This window comes from Mastomys coucha, unplaced genomic scaffold, assembly GCF_008632895.1.
Source record: "Mastomys coucha isolate ucsf_1 unplaced genomic scaffold, UCSF_Mcou_1 pScaffold15, whole genome shotgun sequence".
Classification (NCBI taxonomy): Eukaryota; Metazoa; Chordata; class Mammalia; order Rodentia; family Muridae; genus Mastomys; species Mastomys coucha.
Window position 1 is genome coordinate 73,823,457 of NW_022196897.1, and position 7,878 is coordinate 73,831,334.

A 7,878-nucleotide genomic window follows, 5' to 3' on the forward strand; every position below is an offset into this window, starting at 1 on the left:
CATTTGACAAAATACAACACCCCTTCATGTTAAAAGTATTATACAGATCAGGAATTCAAGGCCCATACCTAAACATAAAAACAATTTACTGCAAACTAACAGCCAGTACGAAATTAAATGGATACATACTTGAAGCAATCCCACAGAAATCAGAGACAAGACAAGGATGCCCATTCTCTCCATATTTATTCAATATAGTATTAAAAGTGCTAGCTAGAACAATAAGACAACAAAAAAGAGATTAAGGAGAAACAAATTGGTAAAGGGGAAATGAAGGTATCACTACTTGCAGATGATATGACATTATACATTAGTGACCTCAAAAATTCTAACAGAGAACTTCTCAAACTGATAAACAACTTTAGCAAAGTGGCTAGATATAACATTAACTCAAATAAATCAGTAGCCTTCCTCTTTATATTATGGAAACAACTCCCTTTACAAGAGACACAAATAATATAAAATATCTTGGGGTAACTCTAACCAAACAAGTAAAAGACCTATATGACAATAAGTTCAAGTATCTCGAGAAAGTGAAGATCTCAGAAAATGGAGAGATCTCCCATGCTCATGGATTGGCAGAGTTAACATAGTAAAAGTTGCTCTCCTACCAAAGGCATTCTATGGATTCAATGCAATCCCCATCAAAATCCCAACAACATTCTTCAAAGACATAGAGAGAATTCTCAAATTCATCTGGAAAGGCAAAAAACCCAGAATAGCAAAAACAATTCTTAACAATAAAACAATGGCTGGGGGAATCACTATCCCTGACCTCAAGCTTTACTACAGAGCAATAGTGATAAAACCTGCATGGTATTGGTACAGAGACAGACACGTTGATCAATGGAATCTAATTGAAGACCCATAAATAAAACCACACACTTTTGGTCACTTGATCTTTGACAAAAATGCCAAAAATATACAGTGGAAAAAAGAAAGCATCATTACTAAATTGTGCTGGTCTAACTGGCTGTCTGTATGTAGAAAAATGAAAATAGACCCATATTTGTCACCTTGTACAAAGCTGGATCAAGTCCAAGTGGATCAAGGACCTCAACATAAAACCATATACACTGAATATAATAGAAGAGAAAGTGGGAAATAGTCTTGAACTCACTGGCACAGGGGGAAATTTCCTAAACATAACTCCAATGGCTCATGCTTTAAGATCAAGAAGCATCTGTAAGGCAAAGGACATAGTCAATAAAACAAATAGGTAACCTACAGATTGGGAAAAAAATCTTCAGTAACCTCACACCTGAGGGGTAATATACAAAATATATAAAGGACTCAAGAAGTTAATCACCAAAACAAACAAAGAAACAAACAACCCAATCAAAAAATGGGGTATAGCACTAAACTGAGAATTCACAACTGAAGAATCTAAAATGACTGAAAAGCACCTAAAGAAATGTTCAAAGTCCTTAGTGATCAGAGAAATGCAAATCAAAATGACCATGAGATTTCACCTTACACCAATCTGAATGGCTAAGATCAAAACCTCAGGTGACAATACATGTTGGAGAAGATGTGGAGAAAGAGGGATACTCCTCCATTGCTGATGGGATTGCAAAATGGTACAACTACTCTGGAAATCAATCTGTAGATTCATCAGAAAATTAGAAATACATCTACCTGAAGACCCAGGTATACCACTCTTGGGAATGTTCCCAAAAGATGCCACACCACACCACAAGGGCACACATTCCACTATGTTCATAGCAGCCTTATTTGTGGTAGCCAGAAGCTGGAAATAATCTAGATGTCCCACGACAGAAGAATGGATACAGAAAATGTGGTTCATTTACACAATGGAATACTATTCAGCTATTAAGAACAAGGGCACCCTGAGTTTTGCTGGCAAATGGGTTGAACTAGAAAATATCATCCTGAGTGAGGTAACTCAGACCCAAAAAGGCATGCATGATATGTACTCACTAACAAGTGGACATTAGCAAAACAAACAAACAAACAAACAAACAAACAAAAAACCTACAGAATACCCAAGACACAGCCCACAGAATTCAAAAAAAGTCAACAAGCTGAAGTGCCCAAGTGAGTATGCCTCGGTCCCACTTGAAAGAGGAAAGAAAATCACAAGTGGGGAAGGAGGGAGGGATCTGGAAGGATAAGTAGATGGGGAATGGGGATGGGCATCGAAGAACCTGATCTGGTACTGTGTGAGGGAAAAGGACTGAAGTCCAGAGGGTCACCAGAAAGAATGAAAATAGGCAACCTCAGGGCACCACAGATTTGGGAGGTAAGAGACTCTCAGGAATCAAAGGGAGAGACCTTAGATGAAATATCTGACAGTAGGGAGAGGGAATTTGTAGAGCCCACCTCCAGTAGGAAGACAAGGCATCAAGTGAGGGATGGTGTTGCCATCCTACAGCCACATCTGTGACCCATAATTTTTCCTGTCTGAAAGAATTACAGGGGTGGAAATGGAGAGGATCCTAAGGAAAAGAAGGTCCAGCCAAAATGGGATCTAGCTCAAGGGGAGGTCCCAAGACCTGCCACTATTACTGAGGCTATGGAGCACTCACAAAAAGGGACCTATCATGATTGCCCTCTGAAAGACCCAACAAGCAGCTGAAAGAGTCAGATGCAGATATTTCCACACAATCAATAGACACAAGCAGCTGAACAATGTTGTTGAATTAAGGAAGACTGAGAAGGGTGATCCTGTAGGAGGACCAGCAGTCTCAATTAAACTGGACCCCTGAGATCTCTAAAACACTGGACCATTAAATAGACAGCATACACCAGCTGGTATGAGGCCCCCAACATACATACAGTAGAAGACTTCTGGGTCTGTGTTCATTCAGAGATGATGCATCTAACCTTCAAGAGACTTGAGGCCCCACGGAGTTTAGAGGTCAGGTGGGGTGGTGGGTGGAGGTATCCAAGTGGAGACAGGAGTGAGGTGGGGAGGAGGAGTGTGATGTGGAACATTCAGAGGGTGGTTGGGTGGGTGATGAATGGAATATGGAGTGTAAAAAATAATTTAATTTAATAGAAAAAGATACTGTAATAAAAAAAGAGAAATGTTCAAACTTAGTCATCAGGGAAATTCAAATGAAAATGACCCTGAGATTCCACCTCACACCAGTCAGAATGGCTAAGATCAAAAAACTCAAGTGACAGCAGATGCTGGAAAAGATGTGAAGAAAGAGGAACACTCCTCCAATGCTGCTGGGATTGCAAGGTGGTACAATCACTCTGGAAATCAATCTCATTGTTCCTCAGTAAATTGGACATAATACTACCCAAGGACTCAGGTATAACACTCCTGGGCATATACCCAAAATATGCTTCAATATGTTATAAAGACACATGCTCTACTATATTATTTCTCAAATCTAGTTATAAGCTAGTCGTTGCATTCTGTAAAGATGTGGTTTTTTTTTTTTTTATGTTTACAGAACAGTCTTCTCATTTTTTTTTTTTTTTTGAGACAGGGTTTCTCTGTGTAGCCCTGGCTGTCCTGGAATTTACTCTGTAGACCAGGCTGGCATTGAACTCAGATATATGCCTGCCTCTGCCTCCCAAGTGGTGGGATTAAAGGTGATTGCAGAACATTACTATAATGAGAAGTAAATATCCTTCATTTTGAAATTGCTTATATTTCTGAAATCTCATTTTATATAGAATGCTTACTTAATAAATCAGAAAGCACCCTAAAGCAATACAAGTTCAAAAGACTCTTGATAGCAAAGCATGAAGGCAACATTGTTAGGCAGTGAAAATCAAAGATACACAGATATAGTCTTGATTGGTTTCTCTTGTGAGTCTTCTCATTCGAACGTGTATGATTATGCATTTTCCTTATCTGTGCTTATGTTTTACAAAGTTAGCATGACTTACATGTTACTATTTCCATTTTACAAAACAAAACAAACAAATGAGCAAACAACAACAAACATCCTTCTACTCACCTACAAGTTATTCTGTTGGTATGGTAACATCAAACCTGAATTCAAACACTTAAGAAAAGCTCTATCATATTTAGTTTCTGTAATTTGCCCCAAGGGAATCTAAAGGCCTCTGCTTGAGTATTTGTTGCCAGACTTTTAACTCTATTGCCCCTCTAAGACCTGTACTCATCATTTCTCAAATGTTTTTTTTGGATTTGTGGATCATGCTATTCAGAATGATCATATTCTTTTCATAATCTGAAACTAGATTCTATCTCCTAATTCAATATCCACATTTCCCACTTTGCCACATATGACAAGACTTTTTTTTTTTTTTACCATAGCTGAATCAAGTTTTTCTCTATTCACTTATTGCTAAAGGATACTTAGATTTATGAAATACTCTGAGCATTACAAATTATGCCAACATGAACATCACTGTTCAAGCATCTCATAAGAATACTGCTTTGATACCTGTAGGTCACTTAATTGATGGTACAATTGATAAAATATGATATTCTTATTTTCATCATTTGAGGAACTCACACATTTTATGTGATAGCTAATCTAATTTATTTCTTTCACAAATTCTCAACATTTCATTTATCCTCTAATCCAACCATTTCCTTTCATGTTCACTCATTTTTAAATTTACAGTATTATTGATGTTTGAATGATGTTTGTATCATGAACGAAGCAATCAGAGGACAACTTTGTGGACTTGAATTTCTACTTCTACACTTCTATGTGCTCTAGGAACTCAGGTCACAAAACTTGAGCAACAAATATCTTTATCTGCTGAGTCATCTGGTAAAAACCTCTGGTCATTTCTTAAGTTATTATGTGGGTATGCTTGCATGTTTGTGGGTGGTTTTGTGCACTTGAGTACAAAACGAGGCCAGAAGCAACAAGATCTGCCTACATCAATTGTGAGGAACCTTGCATAGGTGGTGGGATTTGAATATGTTTTTAACTGATAGAATGTCCTCCACAACAAAACCCTCCCCTGCTCTGCCTTTTATCTTTTTGATGGTAGTAATTCAAAAAGGAAAAAAAGTGACATCACAATGTGTTGTCATATATTCTCCTTTAATGACTAAAGTGTTGAATGTTTTTCATGCATCTATCTGTAAATCATACTAATATCCTAGAAATATACACTCATGGGTTTTACAAAATCTTACTAGATCATTTGTTTTCTTAATACTGAGGTGTTGAGTTCTACATTTCTTTTTGGTGGACTTACAGCATTTTGTAGCTTTAATTAAAGCTGCTATACAACATCGTGCATTGTTATATCAAGACTTAGTGAGAATCATGTTGAATGTATATGCATATCCTTAAGTGAAAATACAGATGTAAGACAAGCAGCACTGCCCTCTGGAAGCATGATCAATTTATATACTTCAGTGATATAAGAATTCTGGGGCTGGTGAGATGGCTCAGTGGGTAAGAGCACTACTGACTGTTCTTCCAGAGGTCCTGAGTTCAATTCCCAGCAACCTCATGGTGGTTCACAACCATCTGTAATGGGATCTGATTCCCATTTCTGGTTTGTCTGAAGACAGCTACAGTATTCTCATATATATAAAATAAAAAATTTAAAAAACCTGTTACTTAATTCCTGATGCCTCAGTTTCCTTCCTTATTTGTAGCCGCCTGTTAGTGGCATTCATTCTATATTCCTAGTTTTTTTTTTTTTTTTGGTTTTTCAAGACAGGGTATCTCTGTGAGTTCTCAGTCCTGGCTGTCCTGGAACTCACTCTGTAGACCAGGCTGGCCTCGAACTCAGAAATCCACCTGCCTCTGCCTCCCAAGTGCTGGGATTAAAGGCGTGCGCCACCACCGCCCGGCCCCTAGTTTTTTTTTTCTTTTTTGGTTTTTCAAGACAAGGTTTCTCTGTATATCTCTGGCTGGCCTGAAACTCACTCTGAAGAAAATAGATTTATTTATTATTATATCTAAGTACACTGTAACTGTCTTCAGACACACCAGAAGAGGGTGTCAGATCTCATTATAGGTGGTTGTGAGGCAACATGTGGTTGCTGGGATTTAATCTCAGGACCTTCAGAAGAGCAGTCATTGCTCTTAACTGCTGAGCCATCTCTCCAGCCCCCTATATTCCTAGTTTAAATGTTAAGATATATGGGATGGATCACCCGGTGGGACAGTATCTGGATGGTCTTTCCTTCAGTCTCTATAAAACATTTGAAATATAAATGAAGAAAATATTGTCTTTAGATCTGGGCAAGTGCCCTGAGCAGACCTTGGGTGTAAACTCTGCAGCCAGTACCACAATAATCAGAGGAAGATCCACCCCTAGGAACTCTAATACTCCCAGGATCACAGGATCAAAGGTGAGGAGAACATAACATTTCCTCCAATACTGGGATTAACTGGGACCAGCGAGACCCAGGCATACAGGAACTTTACCTGACCAGTGGTGCAGGTTCTTTCCAGTCTGAGCCAGTGCCTGAGACCTCCACAGTCAGTTCTACAACAATCAGAAGAAGTTCCATTCTCAGGTGCTCTAACATGCCTAGAAACACAGGATCCCAGGATCTCAGGATCCCAGGAGCTTATCACACCAGGATCTCAGGATCCCAGAGGCAGCTTGACTCCCAGGACTTCTGATACACCCAGGATCTCAGGATCACAGGATCCCAGAATCATAGGATCCCAGAGACAGCTGAACTGTGAGGAGCTCTGACACAACCAGGATCACAGGAAGGACAGGCTAGTCAGACATAGCTCGGGCAGGTAGCACAAGAGGCAAGCATAACAACATAAGCCACAGAAACCACAGTTACCTGGCGTCATAAGATCTAATTCTCCTACCATAGTAAGTCCTGGAAAAGCAAGAATTGGATCTAAAATCTCTTCTCATGATGGTGATAGAGGACTTTAAGAAGGATATAAATAACTTGCTTAAAGAAATACAGGAGAACATTAGTAAATAGCTAGAAACACTTAAAGGGGAAACACAAAAATCCTTTAAAGAATTACAGGAAAACACAACCAAACAGGTGAAGGAATTGAACAAAACCATCCAGGATCCAAAAATGGAAGTAGAAACAATAAATAAATCACAAAGGGAGAAAACTCTAGAGATAGAAAACCTGGGAAAGAGATCAGGAGTCATAGATGAAAGCATCACCAATAGTATACAAGAGATAGAAGAGAAAATCTCAGGTGCAGAAGATACCATAGAAAACATTAACACAGCTGTCAAAGAAAACACAAAAGGCAAAAAGCTCCTAACCCAAAACATCCAGGAAATCTAGGACAAAAAGAGAAAACCCAACCTAAGGATAAGAGAGTACAGATTCCCAACTTAAAGGGACAGTAGATATCTTCAACAAAATTATAGACAAAAAGTTCCCTAACCTAAAGAAAGAGAGGTACATGTACATACAAGAAGCCTACAGAAACCCAAATAGACTGGACCAGAAAAGAAATTCTTCCTGTCACATAATAATCAAAACACCAAATGCACCAAACAAAGAAAGAATATTAAAAGCAGTAAGGGAAAAAGGTCAAATAACATATAAAAGAAGACCTATCAGAATTACACCAGACTTCTCACCAGAGACTATGAAAGCTAGAAGATCCTGGGCAGAAGTCATACAGACCCTAAGAAAATACAAATGCCAACCCAGGCTATTATACCCAAAACTCTCAATAACTATAGATGGAGAAACCAAGCTATTCCATGACAAAACCAAATTTACACAATAGCTTTCCATAAATCCATCCCTACAAAGGATAATAGAAGGAAAACACCAACACAAGGAGGGAAACTGCATCCTAGAAAAAACAAGAAAGTAATCTAGACAAACCCAAAAGAAGATAGACACACAAATATAATTCCACTTCTAACAACAACAACAATAAGAAAATACCAGGAACAATCACTATTCCTTAACATCTCTTATTATCAATGGATCACTTCCCTAAT